General features: G+C 48.3%; 1 pseudogene; it reads left to right on the plus strand.

Annotated features, from left to right (window-relative positions):
* The first annotated feature begins 5,723 nt into the window (after positions 1–5,723).
* The window catches only part of LOC134434097 (cytochrome b-like), a 56,831-nt pseudogene continuing 34,702 nt past the window's right edge, over positions 5,724–27,852 (plus strand).

The raw sequence follows: 27,852 nt of genomic DNA on the forward strand, positions 1-27,852 counted from the left end.
AAGGTGCAGGAGACAACTAAAAACAAACAAGGGGGAAAACCCTTAGAAATACAGAGCACAACAGAAGTCCTTGGAGATGGTTCAATAGAAAATGCCAGCAGCAGTGAGCAGAGCCCGAGGTTGCTCACTGCCACCCCAGGGACTCCTCATTCCCCGTCTGATGCAGCCCTGCCTGGAAAGGGCTCCAGGCTCTGGTGTTCCCAGCTTGCTCCAGGCTACATTCTTAGCAGCACTGAAAGAAGAGGTGAAACAAAGAGACATTTTCTGTGCTGCCTGCAAACTCTTCTCCTTCAGTGCCACTGCCAGAGATCATCCCTCTGTCAGCTTGGCACTGTGCCTGCTGCATCCTCGTCCCTGTCCCTTGCATCAGCTCCTGCACCTCATCAGGACTCACTGTCCCACATCATGAACAGAGAGAGCTGTGTCAGAAGAGCAGGGAGTGCATTTTCTTGGCCTTTTTAACAGACACAAGAAGCATAAGTCCAAATAACTTTGTTGTTTGTTCTGCCCTCCTTTTCTATAACTCTTTACTCTTTTTTGCTTTAATGTAAAAGCCTCTTTTCCTGCATGGATGGAATGATCTGGAATTGGCAGTTGCCTCAGGCTGTCAGGCACCATGGGAGTTTTCTCTTGTCTCTGATGAGGATTTGGTGAATTTTCCATTGGTCCCTTGGTGGTGTCACCATGGGCTGAGGTCAGCGGCCAACTCTGCTGTCCCCAGGGGATGCATTGGAACGCCAAGCCCCTCAGGGCTGGGATTCGGGGTTGGGTGTGTTATGTTTTGCCCAATTACCCCATCATAAAAAAACCAAACAATATTTAAGGTAGCAGCAATTTTAATTGAATAGTTTAGGAAATATATAAATATGGGAGAGTTTGGTTCCAATAATAGCGCATAAGCAAAAGATATTGCGTGGTACGGAGGGCAGAGTTCAATGACCCTTGCCACTTCACGTACAAGCTTGCCAAGTGAAAATCACCCCTTATATGCCATATGTGAATACCATTTCCTCCTATTTTCGGTTCGTCACTTTTCTGTCTCTGCCCTCCTCACCACTTTACCACACATGCGCCATCACTCGGTATGGTGGTCGCACAAGTCTTTGCTGGTCATCACTGATGAAGGCCCTGTAGTCTTCTTCGTTGTCCTTCAATTCACCTTTGGGTTACACATGTGCACCAAGCCAGTATAATGTAAGCCAAAACTAACGTATCACTGCATCTACATATCAAGGCAATAAATCCCTTATAATTAGCATTTTTTGGGACCGAACCAGGTTCTTGGTCATTTTTAGCAATTGTATCTTCAGCTTCTTTCCTGTGGTGCTTGATGAACATCTGCTGGGAAGGGGGGGGGTGGGGTGGAGCCCCTATAGCCCCTATAGCCCCTATAGCCCCTAATAGCATTACTATTTTTGACTTATTTTATTATTTCCAGATATTAGTTACTGTACCAATATTGATTACTGTTTCAATTTTTATCAGCATGAATCATACCTCTTTACCACAGGTGGGCTCGGAGCGCCTGGAGCCTGGGCCTGTGAGGAGCTGCTGCTGGCGTTGGCTGTGCTCAGCCCACTGTGCCGAGCAGCCGCGGCCATGGAGAAACAGGCGGGAGCTGTGGCCGAGGCCGGCAGGCGGCCCGGGCCAGCTCTCAGCTGCAAGGACGCCGGCAGCCTGTGCCCTGAGGCCGAGGCTGTGGCGGGCGGTTTGCGGGCAGGGCTTTTCCGAGCCGGCCGAAACGTGCTGCCTCCCGTGTGGGCCTGGCTGCGGCAGAGGCAGGCGGGAGCGCGGTGGGGCTGGCAGCGGTGGGCAGAGGCCGCAGAGAGCAGCAGCCCGGCCGGGCCCGCTGAGCAGCGGCAGGGAGCTGCCGGGCAGCCCTCGGCCGTGTCTGTGCGCACAGGGCAGGAGCAGAGGCCGCAGCAGAGGCAGGAGCCGCGGCAGGAGCCGGCCATAGCGGCAGCTCGCCGTGCCCAGGGCCGCAGCCGCAGCTCTCCCCTGCCGGCCACAGCAGCAGCCGCTCGCCTCCGAGGCTCCAGCGCTTCCTGAAGACGAGGGGCCCGGCCCAAGCACGCCCTGGAGCCCCACAGCGAGAGGAGCCGCCAGCGCCGCAAATGGCAGCGCAGAGGGTGCAGGGTGAGGAGGAGGACATGAGGCTCACTCTGGGCTGCGCTGGGGCAGTTCTGCCCTATCAGCCTTTGCCTTGAGCCCTTTGCTTCTTTGTCATGAGCCCTGATCCCCGTCCTTGGCCAAGGGCCCCCACAGCCCTTTCCAGGGCTGCAGGAAAAGCTGCCTCAGGCACAGAATCACAGAATCACTGGCTTGGAAGACAGACACTCTCAAGATCATCGAGTCCAACCCATGCCCTAACATCTCAACTGAAGCACGGGACCGAGTGCCACATCCAGTCGTGTTTTAAAGGCTTGCAGGGATGGTGAGTCCACCAGCTCCCTGGAGGGGTCTGTCCCAGAAAGAACCAGGATAACACTGGGGCCTTCTACCCCTTGCCACTTGGAGCTCTGGAAGTTTGTCTTTCTGCTTAGGCAAAGGCCATGGAAAAGGACTGGGAAAAGTAGTCACAAATCGAGTAGCCTACAGAGCTCTAAATTTATGTGCAAGGAATACAGAAAAGATAGAAAAGAAAAAATGGCCAAACCCAAATGGCATCAGCAAAGTCTTGTGCATGAACACATAGCTGCAGAGGGTCTTCTCCGCCCTATTTCTTTGTATTTCTGGGAACCAGAGAAATCCTGCTTGAGCCTCTGGGGAGATGGGTTTGGGAGGTAAAAGTTCATTTCTTTTTTCTCCTTGGGGCAGCTCCTGTTCCTAGCATCAGCTGAGCCTCTCTCCAGCCTGATGCCTGTTCTGATTGTTGCAGCAAAACAACTGATGTCAGACAGAAGACACTGCCGCTTGCAGAGATGTGACTTTTTCCAGTGCCAGCTGTGAGTGGGAGTCAGAAGAAAAACTCCTGAAAGCACAACTCCATTGGAAGATTGCCTTCCTTTTCATTCCCATGCTCTAGATCCACTTCTGAATTGTCAGTTGTTCGTTAAGGATTGGAAGTTCTCTTTCATTATTTTTTTCATGTGGTTTGGAAGTGGAGGAAGCTCTCGTTCATTCACAAACTCCAGACCAAAGTGCCTTTGGAAGATGCCCCTCGTGGCAGTTTTTGCCCAGCCATGGTACTTGTGGATATAAGAAAGAAAGGGCAATGGTATTTGCAGCCAAAACCCAGCAAAGCTTGGCTCAGCCAAAACATCCTGGGGAGATAGAGGCCTCCAGCTGTTCCTAGAAATCAGCAGAGTTCCAGCAAATGGTTGTGTAGCACTAAGTGCAATCTCTTTGCCTGGATCAGAGCCTTGCTCAGCTGAAGAAGCAGAAAGATCAGCAAGGAGCTCCCAAAGGCCTCTCACATCATTTTGATTTTGCTCATCTTGTGTAAGTTCGCAACTAAACGTGCATTTGCATTTGAGCTAACGAGAGAAAAAAAAAAAAGTGAAATGAGGCTTTATGGCAGGGCCATGACATTGCACAAGAGGAATCACTGGTGTGCATTTCATTGGACCTCTCTCAATCCTATAAAAGTATTGTAGCCCTGATTTGAAATAGGCTGGTATGAACCAACTTGGAGAGACAGAGACTAAAATGGCGTATGGGTTTTTTTTTTTAAAGTGAGAAAAACTACCCAAAGGGTGTTGTTTTGTGACATTTTAAAATATATTACCTCAAAATTACAAACTGCAATAAATTAAGAATTTAAAAAGGTGTGTTTTGGTATATGAATAATAAAAACTACAAAAATGTGCAGATATGAATGCATGTTTTCATAAAAATAATGAAATTCTAGACAAAAAAAAAATACATGCCCTGAAATACAATACAAAGGCAGATAGAACTGTACTTGAATGATCTCTTTTTAGATTGCTGGAGTTTATTCCTTGTGAAGAGAAGCTAGGGTATTGCTGAAGAAAAGTGGCACAAGCAGGACGGGGCAGCGCACCGTGCTCCGTGCAGAGGCTGCCAGGGGCTGCCCGAAGAGTGCCCTGCTGCAGCCAGAGCCCTCCTGGCCTGGGGCCCGGGAGCAAAGGGCCAGGGCAGCCACCTCCTCCTCGTCCTGACCCTGCCACCGCTCCCTGCTGCTGCTGCTGCTGCTGCTGGGGGAAAGAGAAGACTCTCCTAAGGCCCCATGAATGAATGCACTTACACAGCCCTGGGGATGCCAGCGAAGGAAACCATGTGTCATGTAATGCATATGTGACCAGAGTCACCAAACACCACCTAAACATGGAATTGTTGCACCTCTCTCGGACAGGCAGAAATTTAAAGAATTAACTGGAGACTTCAGGGCACAAGAGGCCAGAGGAGGGAAACAACTCTGAAGGGAAAAACCATCATATCTGGAGGGGAAAACATCTCCGCCTGCTCAGAATTGGTTGAGGGAACATGTCTCTAATCCTCTCCAGAAAGGGATGCTTTAGGTGACCTTTGCACCTCCAACTGCCTTGGACCAGAGCCAGGAAGATTCAATTATGTAAATGTTACATAGATAGATAGATAGATAGATAGATAGATAGATAGATAGATAGATAGATAGATAGGTAGATAGATAGATAGATAGATTTCGTTACTGAAATCTCTCTTTACTGTCCTCTCTGTTGCTACAGATATCAGAACTTGGTAGCCAGTGCCCTGCTCAACTACAATCCTGAGATTGCTCTCCTGTTGCTTCAAAAAAGCACACTCTTGGGGAATGTGGAGCATGTAGGTCCTTACAGAAAGGGATCAGACCCAGAGCATTGCACTGGGAACGGCACTCTTTGTGCATCTGTGCTCGGGCAAGTTCTTTTCTTGGACTTGACCACACTGGTAGAGCTAAACTGGCTGGAATCAGAAATGCAGCCCAGCCCCTTCCAGCTCCTGTGACCTCTGAGGAGCAGCTGGAATGCAAGGGCATTGACCTCCTGCTGAATTCCCAAACACTGATTCCCTGGGCTGCAAAAAGGCATGAGCACTACTAAGCTCAAAGTGATCTGTAAGGCCATACTGGCTGGCCTGGAACCACAACAGTTCCTTCTGCACCAAGGTCCCTGCACAGAATGATGTGTTCTCATGCAAAACTACTGCATTCTCCAGAAGTGATACCTTGGAAATTAAAATTCTAGCAGACTCAGTCCCAGTGCTATAAAAGGGCAGAAAATAATGATGAAAAGAACTTCAGCTGGGAGAAGAAGAAAATGAACAGCCTCTTCCTCCAAGCAAACAAACAAAAAAAAAAAAAAAAAAAAAAAAAAAAAAAGAAAAAAAGAAAAAAAGAAAAAAAAAGGGAGAAAAGTCATTTCCAAAAGTGGCTCAAATATTTGGATGCACTGAGGAGATGCTGAAGGCCCCTCATGAGGCTCCTGCTCCTGTTGTCCAAGCTAAAGCTTTCTCATCCTGACCAAACAAGCCCCCTTCTCAAACTTCTCAACATCCCTAGGATACTTTAACCCCCTATCCCACCGCCTAAGTATAACCAACTTCCTCAAAGGAGGACAGAACATCGCATCCCACCTAATTGACCTCTCCTGATACAAAACAGTAGGTCCAGAGGGGCTAGCCAGCCTACAACTTACAGCAACCAAAACTGCCACCACCCTCCACTGAGGCCTAATCAAAGCTTACTTAGGATCATTCACCTTATCCATTCTCAATATCCTCGTAGCCACATACAGAAATAACCAATGGCCCTCAACCTTCGTAAAAACCACCAAATCCTCAAAATCATCAACAAGCCCTAATCGACCTCCCAGCGCCATCAAACATCTCAACATGATCAAACTTTGGGTCTCTAGTAGGCGTTTGCTTAATTACTCAAATCGTCACAGGTCTTCTGCTAGCTATGCCCTACACAGCAGATACCAATCCAGCCTTCTCCTCTGTCGCTCACATATGCCAAGACGTACAATTCGGCTGACTCATCCGCAACCTCCACGCAAACGGAGCCTCCTTCTTCTTCATCTGCATCTACCCACACATCGGCTGAGGACTCTACTACGGCTCATACCTAAACAAAGAAACTTGAAACATTGGAGTCATCCTCCTCCTAACCCTTATAGCAACCGCCTTCGTAGGATACGTCCTACCATGAGGCCAAATATCATTCTGAGGAGCTACTGTAATCACAAACCTATTGTCAGCCATCCCTTACATCGGGCAAACACTAGTCAAATGAGCCTGAGGAGGGTTCTCTGTCGACAACCCCACACTGACCCAATTCTTCGCTCTCCGCTTCCTCCTTCCCTTTGTCATCGTAGGCCTTACTCTCATCCATCTCACCTTTCTCCACGAAACAGCCTCAAACAACCTGCTAGGCATTCCCAGAGACTGTGACAAGATCCCCTTCCACTCATACTACACCATCAAAGACATCCTAGGATTCGTACTAATGCTCTCCCTACTCGTCTCACTAGCCCTATTCTCCCTCAACCTCCTAGGTGACCCAGAAAACTTCACCCCAGCCAACCCACTTGTCACCCCTCCTCACATCAAACCCGAGTGATCTTTCCTATTTGCTTACGCCATCCTCCGATCCATCCCAAACAAACTAGGAGGCTTACTAGCTCTAGCCGCCTCAATCCTCGTCATATTCCTCACCCCACTACTACATACATCAAAACTACAATCAATACCCTTCCGCCCCCTATCACAAATCCTGTTCTGAACCCTAGTCGCCAACGTCCTCATCCTAACCTGAGTAGGCAGCCAGCCAGTAGGACACCCCTTCATCATCATTGGCCAACTAGCCTCATTCACATACTTCACAATCATTCTAATTCTGTTCCCTCTGATTGATGCAATTGTCAGTGGGCTGTTGCACACTCACAGGAGCCTTGCTTTTTCCACTGTGTGAGCACAGCCTGCAAACTTGCAGGGCAGTGTTAAAATGATTGAGTGAATTGCTCCTTTGCTTTTCGCTGCCTATGCCATTACTTATGGTGCCTATTTTATGACACATTTCACAAGTAAGTAGATGTTTCCTCTCTACTTAGGTTAGGGTGTATCCTTACCTGGCTTTTGTATGTCTTCCTGCTCTTTCTTAGTGACTGAGTTTCTGATTTTGAAAGAGAAAGAGCATTAGGATGCCACTGGTTTGGTAAAGCTCCTGTCAAGGCGTTCAGCTAAAACGGGGGTGTCTGTAGCCACAGGGGCAGCTAGGTATATACATGCAAGTATCCGCGCTCCAGTGTAGGTGCCCTGGAAACCCCAGTCAGGCAGATAGGAGTGGGCTCTGACACTCAGGGCTTCCGTGCACCAAGGCAACCTTCTGATGTCACTACAAGAAGGTGGCAACCTTTAGGTTTTTAAAGATTTATTAAACCTTAAGAAAAGACTGTAAAAGGAAAGATTGCAGCACTGGGAAGTCTCCATGATTAGCAGCCACATGCTCATCTACAAAAGGGATACCCTGCTTTTTTTACCCTTAGCCCCTCCCAATGTTTTGTCAGTCAATTCTTTCTCTGCCGTCCAGTGGTGGAGATTACTTTCTTGCATCTTGATTGGAGGTCAATTGTTGTTACACCCCGCCTGCTGGTCATAAGCCAGCCCTCCCCAAATGCCCTGACTACCGAGACTATTACAAGGGGGATAAGAAAGAGGACTATGGGAGGACATATTACAATAACAGCACTTTACATTTGAACATAATATCTCTCCACATAATATCTGTCTCTTAATTGTGAGAGCCAACTATTACATTACTCACCTATAATGCACAGAAGCAGGAGAGAAGGCACTGGCTTGGCATAACAGCTGAAATAATTGCTAACAAATCTCCCCACATATTTGCACCTTTATTGGACATGACCTCCTGTGAATGTACATCTCTGCCTTTCTTCCCCTTTGGAAGCAGTCAAACTGGCAACTCGTGGGGAAACCAAGGGCTTTCTGGGGGCTGCATTGCTCTGCACACACCCAGGCCACCCGTGGAACAGAGCTTTGGTGCCTAAAAAGATCAACCAGAGGAAAACAGCTGAAGGAGGTTTCATTTGGACCTTTCTTAGCCGCTAACAGAAGTTGTCAAAATGAAAATGACCAAGCAAGGCCTGATCCCTGCTGCCAGCTCAGGGTTAGAAAGGAGGCATTACTTGATTTCAGTGCTGGGTGCGCAGGGAATCACTTCCCTAAGCCCTGCACACCCAGCAATCTCACCTAGTAGTTTGTATCCATGGAACTAAGACACATTCAATACTTTGCTGAAACTTACTGGCTAAACATTACCTCCAATTTTTTGACATATTTCAATCACTTCTCAGAATTTATTGACATCAGAGTAGGAGTGTCCTGTAGCTCCCTGCTGGTCATTGTCACAGGTTCAGGTGACCCATGCACAAAATAACCCAGGACAAAACTGGGCTTGCAAAGCAAATTCATTCTATTAGTTGCAGTAGCATATAATACATACTGACCTCTGGATTCCCAAAAATCCACTGAACAGGAGAAGGAGTTGGAGCGTGGTGCTTCGCAGCAGGAGCAGGTAGGCAGTGCACTTCCAGGACATCCCCTGGATCAAAACGCTGTGCATCTCGTCCTTCTCCACCCTTCAGCCCAGAACTAGGCCTTGTATCTCCTGCTTAGGAGTGGAATTTTACAGCAGGAGTTAGAGCAGCAGCTCACACATGCCTGGCGTGTGAGATGAGGCCATGATGGCTCAGGATGACTGCATGACTCCCTGCCACCAAGGGCTGCATTGTGCATTGTTCTCCTTTCAAAGCTTGACTGCTCACCCATTGACCAATCCATTGTTTCTCTTTCAAGGGTCATGGTCCCACCTGCTAAACAAGACACTTTTCTTCATTGTCTTGTCAACCTGCTCAAACATGGATCAAATATGGCAGGGCCTGGGACATGACTCCAGTTCCTGACACAGTCATTTGGGAAATATTCCCATTCCTCAAAGTCTCCTTTGGTGGTCAAGAGCCTCCTAAAACACTTTCTTCCTTTTGAATGCATTCCAGCTACCTTCTTAGCAGGACCACTCTCCTTATTCTCAAGGCCAAGATAGCCACTTGCACACAGTAAGCACTGCAGTGGGGGAATACATGGTTCAGCACTCCTGTTAAAGCTAAAGGAATTCAAAAGACTATGCCCTGTTTGTTAGACTAAATGCCTCTCCTTCCTATTCTGAGAATCAAACATCAGTGTTTCATCAATACACCCTGCAGGTGCTCTTGCTGAGTGAAGCCACATTGCTGTGTCAATAAAGCAGCCGGGACTCAGTTTCTTCATGCAGGAAAAGCCAATTCTTTATTCACATAACTAATTTTTATACTGTTTTCACAGACTTGTGTTCAACTTCAACTGGCTGGTAGTTTCCTTGCCACACAATTTATTGCTTAGAAGGTGTATTAGTGTGTACATGTTAAGACTCTCTCTTTTTAAGACTCACTGTTACTCAGGTGATTACATTTTTCTTTCGTGGATGCTCATGGGACAGGTTTCTTGTTTATTACAGATGCAAACAGTTTTCTTAGCACAATAGCTTGTGCTAACTGCACTCATGACTGTTCCCATGGGAAGTTAGCTGGCTGCACGTAGAAGATGGAACAGGCCAGCTGGGAATTTACCACAGTGTGGTAAATAGGTATGATTCGTGCTGATAACAATTGAAACAAGAATCAATATTGATACAGTAATTAATATTTGTAAATATTAAAACAGGTAAAATTATTAATGCTGAAGAAAAAGGGAGAGGAGGGGAACCATGCCCCCCCCCCCCCCCCCGCAGATGTTCAGGAACAGGAGGAAAGCAAGAGATAATGGTTGCTAAAAATTAACAAAGAAGGAACTCTGGTTGTGTCCCAGGAAAATGCTAATTATAAGGGATTTATTGCCTTGATACTCTGTTGAAGGAAGGAGGCCAGGACACCAGATTGTTCATCACAGGTCCAGTTTATTGAAGAAAGCATCAAACACTTATACAGCAAATAATAAGCTTATGAATATTCTGTAAGCCAAGCAATCTATTGGTTAAACTATACCATCAGCTCTTCCTCATTCCTTTGGGCCTACGTTCTCTACTTCTCACGTCTCACTGTCCATTTCTTTATCATACTCAGCTAGGCCCAAGGACACGTTATCTTGCAGGTGCAAGATTTGGAATTAGCCACGGTCTTGTACTTTTCCATTGTCTAGTCAGCTAAATTCCCAACAGACACCTGCCTGCAAAAAGGCCTCTGCCCTAGTTAGGACATCTTTACCAAATTAATTCAGCTGTGTCCTCTCTCCTCAAGCCACTCTTTGACAAAACTCTCCAAAATACTCAGATGTAGTAATTATGTTAGTTTTGGCTTACATTGTATTGGCTTGGTGTAACCCAAAGGTTAATTAAAGGACACAGAGGAGGACTACAAAATCTTCATCAGATGACCCCCAAAGACTTGCGTGACCACCAACCAAGTGGTGGCATATGGATGGTAAAGGTGATGATGAGGGCAGAGGTAGAAGTGTGAAGAATCGAAAATGGGAGGAGACGGCATTGACACATGGTATATAAGGATGAATATTCACTTGGCAAGCTTGTATGTGATGTGGCAAGGGTCCCAGAGGCCTGCACTCCGTACCCCGCAGTTATCTGTTGCTTATGCGCTATTATTAGAAACAAATTATCCCTTATTTTAATCAAATTCTATTCTATCCAATTTTAGATTTTTATATTTTAAATATTCAATTAAAATTGCTACTACTTTTAATATTGTTTGGGGGTTTTTTTATGATGGGATAATCGGGCAAACATAACAATAGGTAGGCCTGATTTTATAAGGCCTTTCTTTTCTAATAACCCTACCTGTGTGCAACACATTATGACTTTCTTTCAGAAATTAATGAAGAAAACGCAAATAGCCTGCTGAAACCCTTCTGCTCCCTTCCAAATCAGTTTACTCCTCAAGCACATGCCTCAGGCACATCCCTGATGTGCCTCTCTCCCAGCAGCTCAGAGCTGCATTGCACAGCGCTTGCTGTGTGCCACAGAGCACAAAGCAGGCTGGCCTGGTGGGCCTGAATATTTCTGCCAAACACTCTGCATCTCTCACCTTTGCTTTGGCTCAGTGCAGAACTGCAGGGTTGCAGGCGCTTCCTCCCAGAGCTGCGTGAGGCACTGGCTCCTGCAGATGGGCCCTGCCAAGCTGTCCCTGCCTCACGCTGGCCTCGCTTCCCCTGGCACAAGTGCCGGGCCTGAAGGAGCTGCCCTGTGTTCCAGCCTGCCGAGCAGCCCGGCTCCCTGCCCCGGTGCCCAGAGTGCTGCACACACTGCTGGCCTTTGCCAGGAGTTGCAGGGCAGCCAGCAGAAGAGGAGGAATCCTCACCCAGCCCAGCGGCCCGCGGCTGCCCTTAGCCTTTCTCTGCTCCTGGGCACATTCCAGATGGCCATGGCCCCCAGGCCGGGCTATGCCCAGCACGGCTGTGCTTCCCCTCGGCAGCAGCCAGCTGCCACCTGGGCTCTGAGAGCGGAGGATTCGCCCGCTCCCAGCAAGAGGCACCCAGGTCTCGGCTGCTGCCTCTTACAGCTCCAAGGGCCTCCTTCCAGCCTGCCTCTGCCGGGGCTCCAGCCTGGGCAAGGCCGGGCCCGCTCTCGCCTCACAGGCGCTGACAGCTCTGCACCACAGGAGACCTCCCCAAGCACCCTCTCTGATCTTTCTGCTTTCTCACTTGAGCAAGGCTCTCCTCCAGCCAAAGAGATTATTGCATTTAGGCAGCCCAAATGCTCTCCAGTCACAGCTGAAGGCCTGCATCTGTATAAGATGTTTGGGCTGCCCCATTCTTCCTGTGCTTTTGCCTTTAAATGCCATTGCCCTTTCTGCCTAAAATAGAAGTACCAAAGATGGCCGAAAACAGACCAGTGGGCCATATTCCAAAGGCAGTGTGGTCTGGAGAGGATGAATGAAGAACATCCTTCCCCACTTTCACACCATGCCAAAGACACTGTTTCACTTTCCACCTTTAAGAAACAACAGACAATTCAGAAGGAATTCTCGAGTTTATTCGCAGAGTGAGAAGGAAGGGAATCTTCAAGGTGAGTTGTGGTTTCAGAAACTTTATTGATTCTCAATCCTACTCTGCAGTCCTATTAGACAATCCTACTCTAACCCTAACCCTTACCTTAACCCTAATCCTTATCCTTATCCTTATCCTTATCCTTATCCTTATCCTTATCCTTATCCTTATCCTTATCCTTATCCTTATCCTAATCCTAATCCTAATCCTAATCCTAATCCTAATCCTAATCCTAATCCTAATCCTAATCCTAATCCTAATCCTAACCTACAATCCTACTCTAAACTGATTGAGGAATAAATGGTCCTGATGTGATTATCACATTCTTGTCTCCCTCCTCTTCTTCACTGAAACAATCAGTGGCACCAGGCTGGACGCAGGCTCAGCAAATCTTACAAATGGATGCTGCCCAAAGGGAAAAAAAACAGATCAACAAAAAACAATGAACAATGACTTTCCAAACTCAGTGCTTCACAGGATTCCTCCTGCTCCTAGAAGGATGCAGGAAGAAGAACAATGGGACTGTCTACACCTCCATCTTTATGTGCAGACTTTTCCATCACAGGCAAACCTGGCCCAGAATCCCACTCATCCATTTATACAGGTGTCTTCATCTTGCTGAGATTTTAGCCCTGCCAGTGCTCTAGAAATGGTGCTTTCTGTCCTTGGAGTTTCTTCTTTTCAGGAAACTCCAAAGCCTCTCATTGGTCCCTCTCTTTGAAAGACAGGCACTGTGCTGATTGCCACAGGGACAGAAAGCAGTGTCTGCCTTTCCATGCCCTGCCCCTCGTGTGCTGGATGGCACCTTCCTTCCCAGCAGGGCCAGCCCAGTGGCACTGGGCCCTGCAGTTCCCTCTCTGCCACACAACCTGCCAGTAACCCTGGCACAGTTCCCGTCTGCTTGAGCGTGCCAGGCCGCAGATGGGGCTGGGACAAGTCCCTCCCAGCTGTCCCTGTTTGCATGGCAGAAACCTCTGAGGGTGGGCTGGGGGGCACCAACCAGGGCCCCTCAGAGGCTCACAGTGAGCCCCCCACAGCCCCTCCTGCCCACAGCCAAATCTCTGACTGCTCAGCTGGGACTGGCTTCCTTGGGTTCCTCCACCACCATTTCATGTCTCTGTACCCTGCATTGCTCTACTTCAATTTTTTTGCCATTACATAAAACTGAACACCCCACCAAATTACAAAAGAAGGTGACAGAAACAGCCAGAGGACCTCTCTGACTCAGGAAATGCAGAGAGAGGTGGGGTTGCTCAGTTTTGTGAAGAACAGGCCCCAGGGAGACTTTATTGCCACTTTCCAAAACTTCAGAGTGGCTTTGAGGAAAGTAGAGGACATCTTTTTTAACAGGGCCAGTTACAATAGGATGTGGATGAATATTTTTTAACACAAATAGGATCTAATCAGAACTTGTTTACTTGGAGCATGGTGTGACCCTGGCACAGCTTGCCCCAAGAGCTTGTAGGTGCCCCATCCCTGCAACCATTCCGGCTCCAGTGGGAAAGGGCTCTGAGAAACTTGATGTCTTTAAAGATGTCCCTGCTCATTGCAGGACACTTGCACCAGAGGACATTTACAGGGCCCTGCCAGCCCAGCCCAGTCTAGGATTCCTCACTGTTTTCATTTGAAGAGCACCAAGAGTGGAGGTGAGGAGGAAGGGGGCTCATCTGCTGCCTTGGGCTTGAGTGGAGGAGGAGCCCATCCCTCAGAGCCTGTTTCACCTGCAGCCCCTTCACATTTTACCTGCAGGAGCTCCTTGGCAGACCAGCGCCGCGCCTCGTCTCTCTGCAGGCAGCAGCTCAGGAAGTCACGCAGGCAGGATGAAAATAGGTTGGGCTGCTTCAGCTTTTGTCTTCCTCCTGTGGCTATCAGGAGTTGGGGCTGGGGAAAAAGGAGACACCAGGCTCCACCTGCTTCTTTCCCATCTGTCACTGCTCTCCCAGATCCCACTGATTAAGCTCCACTCTGTAGTGGCAGTTTCTGCCCTGGCAGAGACCCAGAGATGACTTTCCTTTACCAACCGAAAAACCCAAACCCTGATGCAGCCACAGCCTCTCCAACATCTCACAGATCTTGCCTTGGCAGCTGATTACATTGACTGACCTAATTAGTGGGAACTACATCAGCACAAGCACATTTCCTTCCCTGAGGATTCATACCAGCTTGAGAGGCTTTTTCGAAGAAGGACTTTGCTATACTAACTCTACTGTATCCAAGGGTTAGTACATGGAAAGTATTTCTGCAGTGCTTGTTGGTCCCTTAAGCACCGCTGCCACAAAACAAACCTAATCAAGCTTTTTGCTTTGTTCTTGAAAAGAATGGGAATTGGAGGGAAAGAAAGGAAATCCACCAGGTATTCCTCAGGTAAGGAAACAAATCTTTGGAATCTCATCTTCAACACAGACACATTATGATCCATGCACAAATGTACTGGGATGAAAACGCCTGCTTGGACACACAGGAGCCAGCTGCAGCTCTGTTTCTCAGCAGTCTGAAAATTTCTGCTTTCCTTACATGGAAAAGAAAAACCTTTCATGGTCAAATCAGAAGGAGAGGTTCCATCCCTATGATCACCCTCTACTCATTTGGCTACTCAAGTCAATGCATGAATGCTAGGCCCATCCCAGAAAGTGCCAGGAAACAAATGGGAGGTTTTGGCAGGCTCTCCACATCACCAGGCTCTGGCTTGGTGACGTGCAGAATGTGGCTTGGGCTGGGAGAGAAACACGGTCACTGAGTGTTTCAGCAGCACTGCACAAGAAGCAGAAGAGACTCTGTGGCTTTTACACCCTCATGCCCAGGTTTCAGGCACGTTTCCCAGTGAGAAGAAACTGCACAGGGGGTTAAGTTCCTCTCTAAAAACCAGTGCCTTAGCAACTTTCTTGTGTTTGGGCTTCTTTTCTTCATTTCTGGAAATGTAACACCAGTTCTGAGAGGCTTGCCTTGTGGTTTTAGGGGCATCTTCACAGACAGACAAGTGGGAACAACTTGAAACCCAAAGCAAATGTTGCCTGAGAAGAGCTGGGGAGTGTTTGCCTGTGGTGAGGCTTGAGCTGTCTGGCAATCCCCTTCCATGATGTGCAGAAACATCCAGCTGCTCCCCAGAACTCAGTCCCTCTGGGCACGCAGGCCTCTGGAAACACCTGACGATTCCAGCCTTTCTCCTGCTCAAGAGCATCTAACCTAAGCTGAGCTCCAGTTTCTTCAGCAAGGCCAAGGATGCTCACTTCCATGCAGCTGACAGTGTCCATGGAGCTCAGCAGGTCTTTCTGATACTCCTCAGGCCAAGGAATTACAGTGTAGATTGGCAAGACATTGGCTGATCATTATCCAGTGTGGTTCATGTGGAACCAAGCTCTAACACGCTGACAAGTCAGAAGGAGAGAGCTCATTCTGCTTTTGCAAGATGGTATTTAGAAACATAAGACACCGACTTGGAACTATTCAAACCTCAACTTGCAGAATCCATCTCAAATAGACAAAAATAACAATGGCAAGAGGCCTTGGCGTCTCCATAAAAATGCCCACCACTGTCATGATAACTCTGTGCTCATGGCACTGAAATAGATGGTGACCAAAGAGACTTTGCTATTATCCTCTTCAACCCAAAGGAGAATTTCAAAGCCAGAAATGGCAATGCACTCCCCTTGTGTACAAATAATTTATGCGGCTTTCTGTCCTTTTCCCATAAAACCCACACGAGGGTTTTATCCTGACTCTCAGCTGAGCTCAGCCACTGGCCATGGTGGGGAGCTGGAGCCCTCCCTGTCATTATAACAGTGCAGGCCAGGGATGGCCCTGCTCCTGAGGTAAAGAAACACAGTACTGGTGTCAACTGTCCACGCTGGATCCCAGCCCAGGCACCTCCCTGCAAGCTCATCAACTTGTTAAAGTACCAAGAAACAGCCAAGGGTTTGGCAAACAATTCTAACTGCAGTCGGAGAAAAACACATCCAAAACTTATCCAGGCCACCCACACATGTGACTGAACAATGTACAGATGACTTGAAAGCCTGAAAGTTTCAACAACCACAGGATTTGGAAAAGATGCTACAGAATGGAAGAGAAGAGCTGCATTTAAAAAATGAAAAAGCAAGCAGAACTGCTTGGGCATTTCTTTGGTAGTAGGTTTTTTTCTCTTTTCCTTTTTTGTTTACTTTTCTTTTTCCTTTTTTCCTATGTTTTCTATAAAATTGAAACTGGGAAGGTCTAACCTCTATTTCTCAGGATATTTATCACATGTCTACCCTGTCCACTGAAAAATTCTTGTCCTTCAGAAACAGAGTTCCAACATTGTTCAAAAAACAAGTGAGAAATGCCAGGCATGGCTGGAGGCCAAAATGGCAGGTTTCTGAACTGGTTAGGTATCTGAACCGCCACTTCCCTTTCTGATACAACCAAAGCTACAGCAGATGCTGGTGTGTTGCAGGGGCATTTTTAGAAGGGGACCTTGGTGGAAGTGGTGCCAGCAGATGGCAATGGGATTTTGTCCAATGGCACACAGAACACGGGACAGGTGAGAAAGACAGTGGGATCAGTGAGTATTTACACCTTACCAAGACAGGAGTTGCATTCCAGGAAGGAACTTCTTGTTCCACCATTTCGATGCCCACAATTCCCAGAGACCATATGTCCACTTTGGGGCCACATGGTTGACCTGTCACCACTTCAGGCGCCAGCCACCCAGCAGTGCCGGCCACGGAGCTCCATCTGCCCTGCTCAGGGCTGAGCTGAGCAAAGAGGCCAAAGTCAGCTGTGGAGAAAACAACAAACCATGAAAGCCAGCTCCAATTAGGAAACCAAGCAAAAGAATTCCTCACTCTCAGGCTAAGAATGTGCTGTTGAATCTCCTGGAGAACTGTCCACGCTCGATTTCCTTGGGGCTTTAGCCAAGGGAGTATGGAATTGGCCACTTCCAAAAAAACCCAGGTTTCTTAATGCTGCTTACAGCAGTGGACTTCATTCCCCTGAAGCTTTAGATTGTAGATCCCTCTGTCTAGAAGGGACACACACAGAGCAAGGCCACTCTTGACTGCTTGTGGTTCCTTATACCTCTGTGCACGTTCCAACTGTGCCCTCAGCTCGCAGCAGGGGTCCCTGCACTGCCACCAGCACCATTTTTGGGGAGCTGGCAGTCACGCCAAGCAGCCCCACACCCACATCCCTGGAAAGCTGCACCTGACCAAGAATATACTGACCCAGCTTGACAGAACCGTCAGTTCTGAGAAGGATGTTGCTGCTCTTCACATCTTGGTGGATGACATGGTTTGAATGAAGAAAATCCAGTCCTTGCAGGCACTGAGCGAGAAAACAGAAACAGGAGGGCAAAAATGAGTGATGTGATTTCATCACACAAGAAAGGAGACAAAGAATCGAATGGGGGAATGGGGAGTAATGGCAGAACAGTCATGGCCACTGAGAGGAAGAGCTTGCTGCTCCAACACTTGCAGAGCAGGACCTTTCTGAGGAAAGGCACATCAGCTTTTGAAAGAGCAACAGCACCTGCTGTTGTAGGCTGTCCCCTGCAAACCAGCCAGGACGACTCCTGCTGCAGTGGACCTGCTTTTTCCATGCAGAGGACAAAGGAGGGGTTTGGAAAGGAAAAGTCCCTCCCTTTGGTGTTTAGTGGATCACTTTTGTGTGGGAGGCTGCATGGAAAAGATTTTCTTGATGGCCTCAGCACAGGCTTGGAAGTATCACACCAGTCACTTTGCGGAAGCAAAGAGCATTTTGGCTGCACTTCTATCCTTTTCAGCTGAGGACTGTGAGAAATGAGTCTTTTTTCTTTGCTGGTCTTTTCAAATCCTGCCACCAGCACTTTGCTTTTACAGGCAAGGAATGCAGCGAAGACAGACTCCAGGCAAACATTTAGAGAGGCAAGGTAGAGAACAGAAAATACAAATAAAAATACAAGAGACAGAGCGAGAATACAACAGCAGGAGATAAGAGTACTGGCACTGAGTACAGGGAGTGCAGGGGCACTGGCAGGCCTTTCCCTTGAGATGCTTTTACTTGCCCATAGCATACCAGCAACACAGAAACAAAACTCGGCACAGGAAATCACTGCAGCTCTGAGCCCGTTTCCCAGACAATCCTGCCCAAGCCCCTGGAAACACAGATGGGATTGCTGACCTCCCGACTGATGGCTGCCATCTCATCTTCCGACAGGTAGGTCTGGCTGATGACATTGCTCAGAGTGCCTCCATCCATGTACTCCATAACCAGGGACAGTTCCTCACCCACAAGGTAGCTGAAAGAAGGAAACAAGGGCATGGAGATGAATGTACATGGCTAAGTTGCTGTTTGGAAAAGACAGGTTGGTTCTTCTTTTCAGGTCCCTTTGAGACAAAGACAAAATAAAGGAAGAGACATTCCCTCTTGGCTGTGCATTGTTTGCCATCTGTGCAGTCTCAAGGAGAAAGGCGCAGCTGCAAAAAAGGAGATGTCTTAGATGGGCAGCAAGCAAAATGTGCAGTTTAGTAACAGCCCAGATAAAAAAACCTGTCATGCATGGTGTTTCTGGAAAAAAAGTATCTAGTCTTCCTGGCATGCATAGCAATGGAAAACAGTGGCAACAATCCAAGGGAAATCCTTGTTAGTTTAGAAGACACTTGAAAAAAATCAAGCTCCAAAACAAAGTGGTGGCTGTGAATGTAGAGATCATTGATTTAGTAAGACACAACTCATCCGGGTTTTTGAACAATTTTCAAATACCATGTGCCAGCGAAGACTAATGCAGACAAAATGCAATCTCTTCCCACCCACTGGAGATGAAAAGAGCAATAATAATTAGCCAATAATTACAGCTCTATTTTCTGCCAGTGACCAAAGTGGGATTTTACCTTGCATGTTTGCAACATGCAAACAAACATTCATGGGACAAAAGCACAACTCACCTGTCTAAACAGTTGACCAGGTTGGGATTTCTATTCACCTTCATGACCATGAGTTCGTTGACTTTTAGTTCCTTCTTCCTCAGTCCTTCAAGCTGTATTTTCTTGATGGCCACCTAAAACGACATTGAAAATCAGTAACTTGAGACGTTGGTGGCATGAGACCACAAGGCACGTGGAGCAAGTGATTTTGCAATGACACAGCTGAGCTGTGCCAAACTGCCTTGTGATTAGGCACTGCAGTAATCAGGAACTGACATTCCAGCAGCCCATTTCTCTGCTCCCTTGGGAGCCAGTTACAGGACACGTGGGGCCACTGACATTTTGCCTTGACCACTTGGTAACAGCAGTGTCTCAGTTATCACCCACAAACCTCTGACCACACTCTCTGCTGCTTTCTTTGGGACTCAGAACTTAATAATCTGTGGATACATCTTGGGCTATGGGCAGGGCTTAGGGCTTTCAGGGACACCTTGCAGATCTCTCCCTATGTGCAGTTCCCAAGTGCAGCACTGCAGGTGGCTAAGGAACTACCAGTAACTTTCAGATGGATTTGCTGGCAGCCAGAAATGAGAATTCAGGACTCCGAAGCTGTAGCCCCAAAGAGCAGTGAGGTGCTTGCAGGCACCACCTTTGTTTTAGCAATGGAGAGCGAGTGAGCGCGTCCTTCTCTGAAAGGAACTGCTGCCCTCCGTGCCTTCCTTCCAGCAGCTGAGGAGGACAAAGTCCCAAATGTGTTCTGTGGGCTGGCACCAGTCTGTGCTTCTTGTGCCTTTTCAGCACAGCTCTGCCCAAAGCTCCAGCCACAGCTCACACCAGAGGGGAAAGCCCTCAAGTGCAGCAGAGTCTGCAGGGGCTGTTGACATTTACCTCTCCTCCTGTGGCAGTGTCAAGTGCTTTACAAACATCTCCAAAAGTCCTAGAAACAAAACAGAAGCAGAGAGAGGAGAAGCCATTTAGATCTTGCAGTGAAAGCCAGCCCACACAGGAGATCTGTGCTGTAAATACCGCAGACCTGCAGGACACTGGAAACATTGAGATGTGTTTGACAATGCCTTCTGAGCACACTTAGAAATTCTGATCAGCACTGACAATCTAAGCCCAGTGCCTGAACACATTTGCAGCTTGTCTGACTTCACACTTGATACCTATTCCGCCAGCAAAACATCTGATGCATAGTTTTGTAAAATTAACATTGCTTGGACTCACCCACTGCCAATATTTTCCAGTTCAGTGTATTTTAGAATAGGATTTTCCATCTTCACCATTCTCCCTGAGGGAAACAAAATGCAAGATGTTCACTTCAAAGCAGAGATCTCACCTTCTAGGAGATACAAAAGGCAGCCCCACTGTCTGGAGCTCTGAGCCCTCCCTTTGTGGACAGCTGGCTAACAACAACAGGAACAGCAACTGGAACAACAAGAAAAGAACAGCAGGCCCACAGCACAAGTGGCTGGCACAGAGACTGATTTCCAGCATCCTTTGAAGGGAGAGACCTCTTGACAGCAGGCACACAGGGAAGCACAGGGAGATACATTCAGAGGAGACTGAGGCCAGAAGAGAATGCCTACCAAGGCAAGTAAGTTGGTCATCTAGAAACATTAAGGAGAGCTGGAACTAACAGTGCCTTTGTTTTCTTGGGAATAAACACTGTGAGATTTATAAAAGGTTTCCTACTTGCTAAGATTAAGTGCACCAGGACATCTAGAATCAATTCCTCTGAACAGATGCCAAGTTCAGGACAGGAGGAATATTGCCAAGTGTTCCCATCTTTTCCACCTTGCAGCAGTTTGCCAGAAGAATGCCTCTGTGTTTGTAAACCAGAGCAGCTCATGCTAGAACCAATCCCCACGGGGCTTTCAGCATCAGGACCCTCGCCCTTTATGAGCAGGCTGAGCTCAAAGACGCCCTTGCCCGTGCCCCGCATGAAGAACCGCGCCGCTTCTCTTCACCCTGACAGCGCGGATCAGTCACTCCCATTGCACTCGCCCTCTCGGCACTGCACACGTCCCCATCTTCCCAACTCGGCACGGCGGGCATGGGCACAGAGGACAGCAGAGCTCCTCAGGCATCCCTGTGACACAGAGAGCTGCCCAGAGGAGATGCTGACCCTCTGGTGAGTCCAGGCCGTGCGAGGCAGAAGCCGGCCCAGAGAAGCGGCTGCAGCCTCAGGCAGCTCCGCGCTGCAGCAGCCGGGCAGCAGCGGGACCCTCCCAGCTAAGGAAGGCTCCAGCCTCTGCATTCCCACAGCCCTCAGGGGCAGGGCAGTGACCACAGCAAGGCTGGCAAAGCCCAAGCATGAGCACTGACAGGCACTGATGGGAAGAAGCCAGAGTGAGCCTGAGCCCCAGACAAGCTGTTACCCCCATTCAGGACACAACAGGATGGGCTTTGAGATCAGCCACACCCAGGCACAGATCAGTGCCCTTTTTGTCCCAACAGGTGATGGTAGACACAGAATCCACTGGGCTCTCTTCTCAACCCTACCAGATCTTATCTGAGAGCACAGCACTGGCAGCTGTTAAGGGCAAGAAGCAGATTCATTGGGTTGTGCTGCAGAATCACAAAGGGCTTGATGTGTTCTCCTAGAGACTGATCTCAGCAGGGCTTCTGCCAGTGGCTAGGACTCAAGCAGTCACCGCCTTCTGCTGATCCAGGAACAATCCCTGATTCTGCCTTCGGCAGAGAGGGAAGCTCAGGCAAACTCCAGCCAGTCTAAGCTGCCCTCAGAGGCAGCAGGAACACCCAGAGCTCTCTCTTGCTGCCTCGGAGCACTGCCAGCACTTCTGTGACACTAAACTGATCAGAACCCTTGGTACAGCTATGCTGACATGTGCACACAACACACTGTCCCTCAGATAAGAAAGACACCAGATGTACTCTGCTGCTCCAGGGAGTCACCTGCCATCTCCTGTTGCTGAGCAGCAGCTGGGTCAGCACGGGAGGTGAACCAAGGGCTCAGGCTCCACTTCTTCAGCTGGAGAGCAAAGGCTCCTTGGGACGGCACTGCGGCTTCTGCAGCAGCTTCAGTGTCAGAGTCGGTGTAGATCTGAGACAAGAAATGAGTTGATGTCAGGAAGGTGTGACAGAGATTGCCCTGAAATGCAAGAGAGATTGCCATTTGAAATGCAAGCTCTTAGGAAGCTGCTGTCAGCCACATGCAGAGCTCTTCAACTGGATTGCTTTGGATGTCCCCTTGTGAAACCAAATGGTCAAAAGCAAAGGCTGGTTTGACTCGAGTTCATAGCCAGTTTCTTGTTCTAAAGGATGACTGCAGCAACGACCGCTCCACTTCTCTCAAAGACTCCTTTCCCCCTCCTAGGTCTGCAGATACATTTGCAGCTCCTCATTCTAATATTCTACCTCCTGCCATGAAATTCTCTTTTTCTGCACCTTCCTCGGGACATGCTTATCCTGCAGCATCTCTGGGTGGGTCAGTTCCTGGGCCTCATGCCAGCCTCGGGGCTCTTGGTTGCCCGTCATTTGCTGGAACTCTCTGCAGGCTGCCAGGTAGGATGGCGACACTTCCACCTCAAGTCAAACAGAACAAAGCAGTCAGAGACTACAGCTTGTCCCCGTCAGCCAGGAGTCATCGACTGGGAAGAAAGTAAAGGCCAGGAGCAGATTAGCAAGGAATACAGACAGCTTGTAGCTCGTATTCCAAATCTATGTGAGTGACCATGTTCACCTGCAAAAACACCTCAAGAAACAAGGCCACCTGGAAGAAGCCAGCAGGAGTTCATTCGGATGACTGCTGGCTAAATGGCCAAGGGAGTAATGCCACTGCCTAGAGCATCAGCTGAGATCCAGCAGAGCAGGAAGTGTCCTTGAGAGCAGCTCTGACAGAGGCCTCATCAGGATGGCACTCAGAGGCATAACCCACCCCTGCTGCTCTGCACTGGGAAGGCAAGGAGGGCAGAAACCACTCCTTGGGTGACTGCAGTGCCTAGTGCTATTTCACTCGCTTTTCAAGAGCCTTTTGCTCCTGAAGGAGGTGATTCATTTTCTCTTTGATGATTTTAATTTTTTCATCTAGCCTCTTCTTCCTTGTCTTTATCCTAGTCTCAGTTTCTTGCAGCTGTGCCTCCATCTGTTCGTCAATTTTCTGTAAACAACAATGGAAAGCACTCTCTTTCATGAGTGGAGTGGCTGCCATTCCTTCATTCACCTGTTTTTGTTGATTGCCCCTCTGCATAGGGAGATTCTTCTCCTCTTGGATGTCTTCATTCCTCCTCTTCACTGCCATGATGTCACTCTGAGCTTCAGGCAGCTCTGCTTGTGGCTCTGCCTTGATGTTCTGTGCACACAAAAGCAGAGCAAGGGACTGAGAGCTGCCATCAGGCTCAGCTTTTCCCTCTTTTAGCCTCAAAATCACATTTATTCAGCCCCATCTTTCTGCTTTTCCACTCAGCTCTGCTTCCACTGTAACCCTCCTGTCCTGGTGCTGATCTCTGCAGATTCCAAGGCTCTGTGCTTCCAGTGCCTGTGGGACTCCTGGCCTCCTCAGTCCCAGGAACTCTGGTTTGCACCCCTCTTCCTGCCCTTCCCTCTGTCCCCTGGCCAGTCAGGCTCACCTGGCCATTCTCCTGTGGCTCTTCCACCTGCTGCCTGAGCTGCTCTTCCTGCTCTCGGGCAGGGAACAGCTCTCCCTGAGTCTGGCATGGCAGCTCAGATGAGGCAGTGTGCTCCTGCTCTTTCTCTAGAAGCACCTGCACAGAAAGCAAGAGAAGATGGGTTTCAACTTCCCATACGCCCTTTGTGGGCCAAGACTCACAGACTGCTGGGCTCACACGTTCCCAAAGCACTGTGCTGCTGCTCTCCTGGGTCGTTCTCTGCCCGAGGGGAGGCACAGATTCCAAAGTGACCCTGGCCCTACAATCAGGGGCCATCTGGGACTGAAGCTCCAGCAGCCTCTCAGGCAGCTGACAGGGAAGGGGTGGCATTTCTCAAGGGTCTGGTGAGGGCCTCCCTCTGCTTCTGCCATGTCCTCCTTGTCTTTCAGTAGTGACTGACACCCCGCCCTGTCCCACAGCTCCATCCTGGCTCTGCAGGGGCTTCCTGGGTGAGCTCACTCCTTGTGAGAGAATCTTCTGAAGTTCACGTTCTCTTCAGGCCTGCACCAGCATTCCTCCTTGCTGACATCCACACTCTTGTTAGAAAACCGGGTCATTCAGGAGATAAGGATGCACGCAAAGATCTCTGATGGAAGTCAGAGAACCCCTATGGCCACCTCAGTATATGGAAGAGGACCAAGGTGTTTCTTCTCCCTCTTTTGTCAACGGAGAATTCTGACCAGCACTAACAGAGTTTCTCATAAGGCCCCATTAATGAATGCACTCACACAGCCCTGGGGATGCCAGCGTAGGAAACCATGTGTCATGTAATGCAAACCATATGTCATGTATGAGCAAAGTCACCAGACCCCAGGTACAGCATGGGATAGTTCCACTCCCTTAGGACATGCAAAAATTTAAAGGATAAAAAGAAGGCTTCAGGGCACAAGAGGCTGGAGGAGGAAAACATGAGGGGAAAAAACAACCATCTCTGGAGGGGGAAACATCTCTGTCTGCTCAGGATCAGTCAATGGAACTTGTCTCTACTCCTCTCCTGAAAGGATGCCTTTAGGTGAGCTTTGCATCTTCCACTGGTTTGGAGCTGAGCCAGGAAGATGCAATAGAAAGATAGATAGACAGATCTCACTTTTTAAATCTCTCTTTACTGTGCTGGGGCATTTACATTCTTTGAATACAGAGAGATATAGTTCCTCTCTCTCTCCTAGGTTTTTTTAAGGGAAGGTAGTGAGAAACTTAGAGAAGAAGAGAAAACAATTATCTCTACTGGCTGTTCTTTTTGTTTACTACATGTAGAATGTGTAATAGTGATTGTTTACTGAAAGTGATTTGTTAATTGGATTTTAGTGGTAGTTGTTTAGCTTGATTAGCTAATTAGATAAAATCTGTGTTGTGACTGTCTGGAGACAGTCACGAATTTTTCTTTTGTAGCTTTTTAGTATAGTATCTCAATAGTATAGTTTTAATATAGTACTAGTGTAATATACCATAGCTTAAGAAAGCATTTCTTTAACCTTCTAAATCATAGAGTCAAAGCACATTATTCACCATGTGGGGGTCACCCTGAATCAATTCTGTCCTTTCTGTCGCTACACACATCAGCACTCGGTAGCAGTGCCCCAATCAGCAGCCATCCTGAACTTGCTCTCCTGTTGCTTCAGTAACCCACACTCTTGGGGAATCTGGAGCGTGTTGGTCCTTATGGAAATGCAATCAGACCCAGAGCATTGCACTGGGAACTGCACTCTTTGTGCATCTGTGCTTGGGCAAGTTCTTCTCTTGGACTCGACCACACTGATTGTGCTAAAGTGGCTGGAATCAAAAATGCAGCCCAGCCCCTCCCAGCTCCTCTAATCTCTGAGCACCAGCTGGAATGCCAGGGCATTGATTTCCTGCTCAATTCCCAAACACAACACACACTGATTCCCTAGACTGCCAAAAGAGACGGGAGCTGTTAACCTGAAAGTGATGTGTTTCTGCCAGTGCTGGAAAAGGGCAGGAAAGATTGAGTAAAAGCTCCCTTGCTCCCTGGAGAAGGAGAAATTGCACAAGGCTTCTCCTTCTAGCAAACAAATAAACAAAATATGCAAGTGTTACCTACTCCAGTGTCTAAAGCAGTTGGATGCCGTGAAGGGATGTTTGGCAGGGAAACAACCCTTGTGCTGAGCATTGGCTCTATGGATCTAAGGCAGGGATCTATGGAAGTCTGCCTCAAGGTCCCTCATGAGCCCCCATTTTCCAGGCTAAAGCTCCCTCAGCACCTCCTCACTGGCCTTGTGCTGCACCCCTTGCCCAGCTCCCCTGTCCCTCTGTGCCCACGCTGCAGCCCCTCCATGACTTTCTGCTTCCCAGGGCCCACAGCTGCACACAGCACTCCAGCTGTGGCCGCAGCGCTGCCCAGCACAGGCCACGCTCCCTGCCCTGCTCCTGCTGCCCCACTGCTGCTGGCACAGCCACCGTGCCCTTGGCCTTCTGGGCCCCCTGGCCCCACGCTGCCTCATCTTCAGCTGCTCACGGCCGCCAGCCCTGCGTCCTTTGGGCCCACGCAGCTCCCCAGCCACAAAGGTGCCCATTGCACTTCAGATACTGCAGGCACCATTGCAAGATGGCCTTCCTGTTCTATAACCACATCTTCTAAGTAGATATCATAAAGTTTGATAGGAATAGAATTCTAAGGGACTCTGACTAAATTAAAATGGTCTAATTCAACTGTACAGGAAATTGCTCCTAAGTAAATATTCCACCCTATCTGTCGTCAGCAAGCAAGGTTCTCTCTTCAAAACTAGGTTTGTAGTTCTTCAAAGCTCTGATATAGAAATTTAAAATATCCATTTCGCACTTTGTTATTTTTCTTCAGGCATGAAAATGGATTTTCTTTTGGCCTTCCTAGCTGGCCCTCTACGCTCTACTGCTACTGGCCCAGCTCACATCATGTTCTACAATTCTTAAACACCAGGAGCATGAAATGTTCCTTTCTCACTCACCTCAGGATCTTCAGCACTGCTGAATACACGCTTCAGGTGACCTGTAGTGGGAAGGGAAAATGAACCAGATGCTGTCAGAAAACTGCCTGGGCTGCTGAATCCCACAGAACAAGTCAACCCAAACAGAGATGATTTCCCGTTTCACAACATCCCTCCAGCAGACACATTTCATTCACACAGCCAGCAAGGGATCAGGACAATATTCTTGCTTGTGCGTACAATTTGGCCTGTTTTGCCAGTAAATGAATACAAATATGACCAAGAAAATGCAAATTGTTCTTTAACACTCAGTGCTCCTGTTCTACCAAAGACATAAAACAGCTTCTGAAATCCTCTCCTTGAGGTTCTTTTTTTTTTTTTTAATCAGTTGCATGCACCGGTTCTCATTAACTTGCTTGAAACAGTTGCTCAGAAAAGCTTCCCTAAAATCCCCCTGAGCTGTGGCAGACACTCACTGCTTTGGAGTTTGCCTTTCCTTGCAAAGGGAATCACTATTTTAGTACTTTGAAAAAGGTCAATTTAGACAGTCAAATCCTTTCATGACAAAATTTAAAAAGAAATAAGCTTTCTCTGATATCTGGGAACAACTGCAGAGTTTTTAGAAGGCCTTCCAAGAAGCTCTGCCAGTCTACAATCTCAAAGGTGTCCTGCTTGTCCCAGCAAACTGAGGAAATGACAGACTCTGCTGCCACAGACTCTCCCCTGGAGGGAACGGAAGCCCTGCAGGTTCCCCTGCAAATGCTGCCCCTGTGGCTACAGACACCCCCTTTTTAGCTGAATGTCATGACAGGAGCTTTACCACACCAGTGGCATCCTAATGCTCTTTCTCTTTCAAAATCAGTAACTCAGCCACCAGCAGGAAGACATACAAAAGCCAGGTTAGGATACACCCTAACCTAAGTAGAATGGAAAACTCTACTTACGTGCAAAGTGTGTAACATAATACGCAGAGAAACAAACACCATAAGCAGCAAAAGCTGCTGTGGCCAGATGGTGGATCATATTCCCAGAGCTGTGCCAGTCTTCTCCAACACTAGAAAAACAAATGGCCTCTCAGAGTGCAACTACCCACTGACCAATGCTCCAACCAGGAGGGTTCTCCTGATGTGAGCAAGGCTGCTCTGACACTCAGGCCTTCTGTGCACCAAGGCAACCTTCTGATGTCACCACAATGATGTGGCAACCATGCCGTGACATCACAAAGCAAAGTATGACAAAGAAAAGCATCACAAAGCATGTTAGTCTGTGAATTTATGCAAAGCAATAATCAACCTTCCCTACAGCAAACACAAAAGAGCCTGGGAAGTTCTTCTCTGTCACAAAGCAGCACAAATTCCCCTCATGTGTAAAACCCTGTTGTTGAGGGGATCC

This window comes from Melospiza melodia, unplaced genomic scaffold (assembly GCF_035770615.1).
Source record: "Melospiza melodia melodia isolate bMelMel2 unplaced genomic scaffold, bMelMel2.pri scaffold_32, whole genome shotgun sequence".
Taxonomy (NCBI): Eukaryota; Metazoa; Chordata; class Aves; order Passeriformes; family Passerellidae; genus Melospiza; species Melospiza melodia.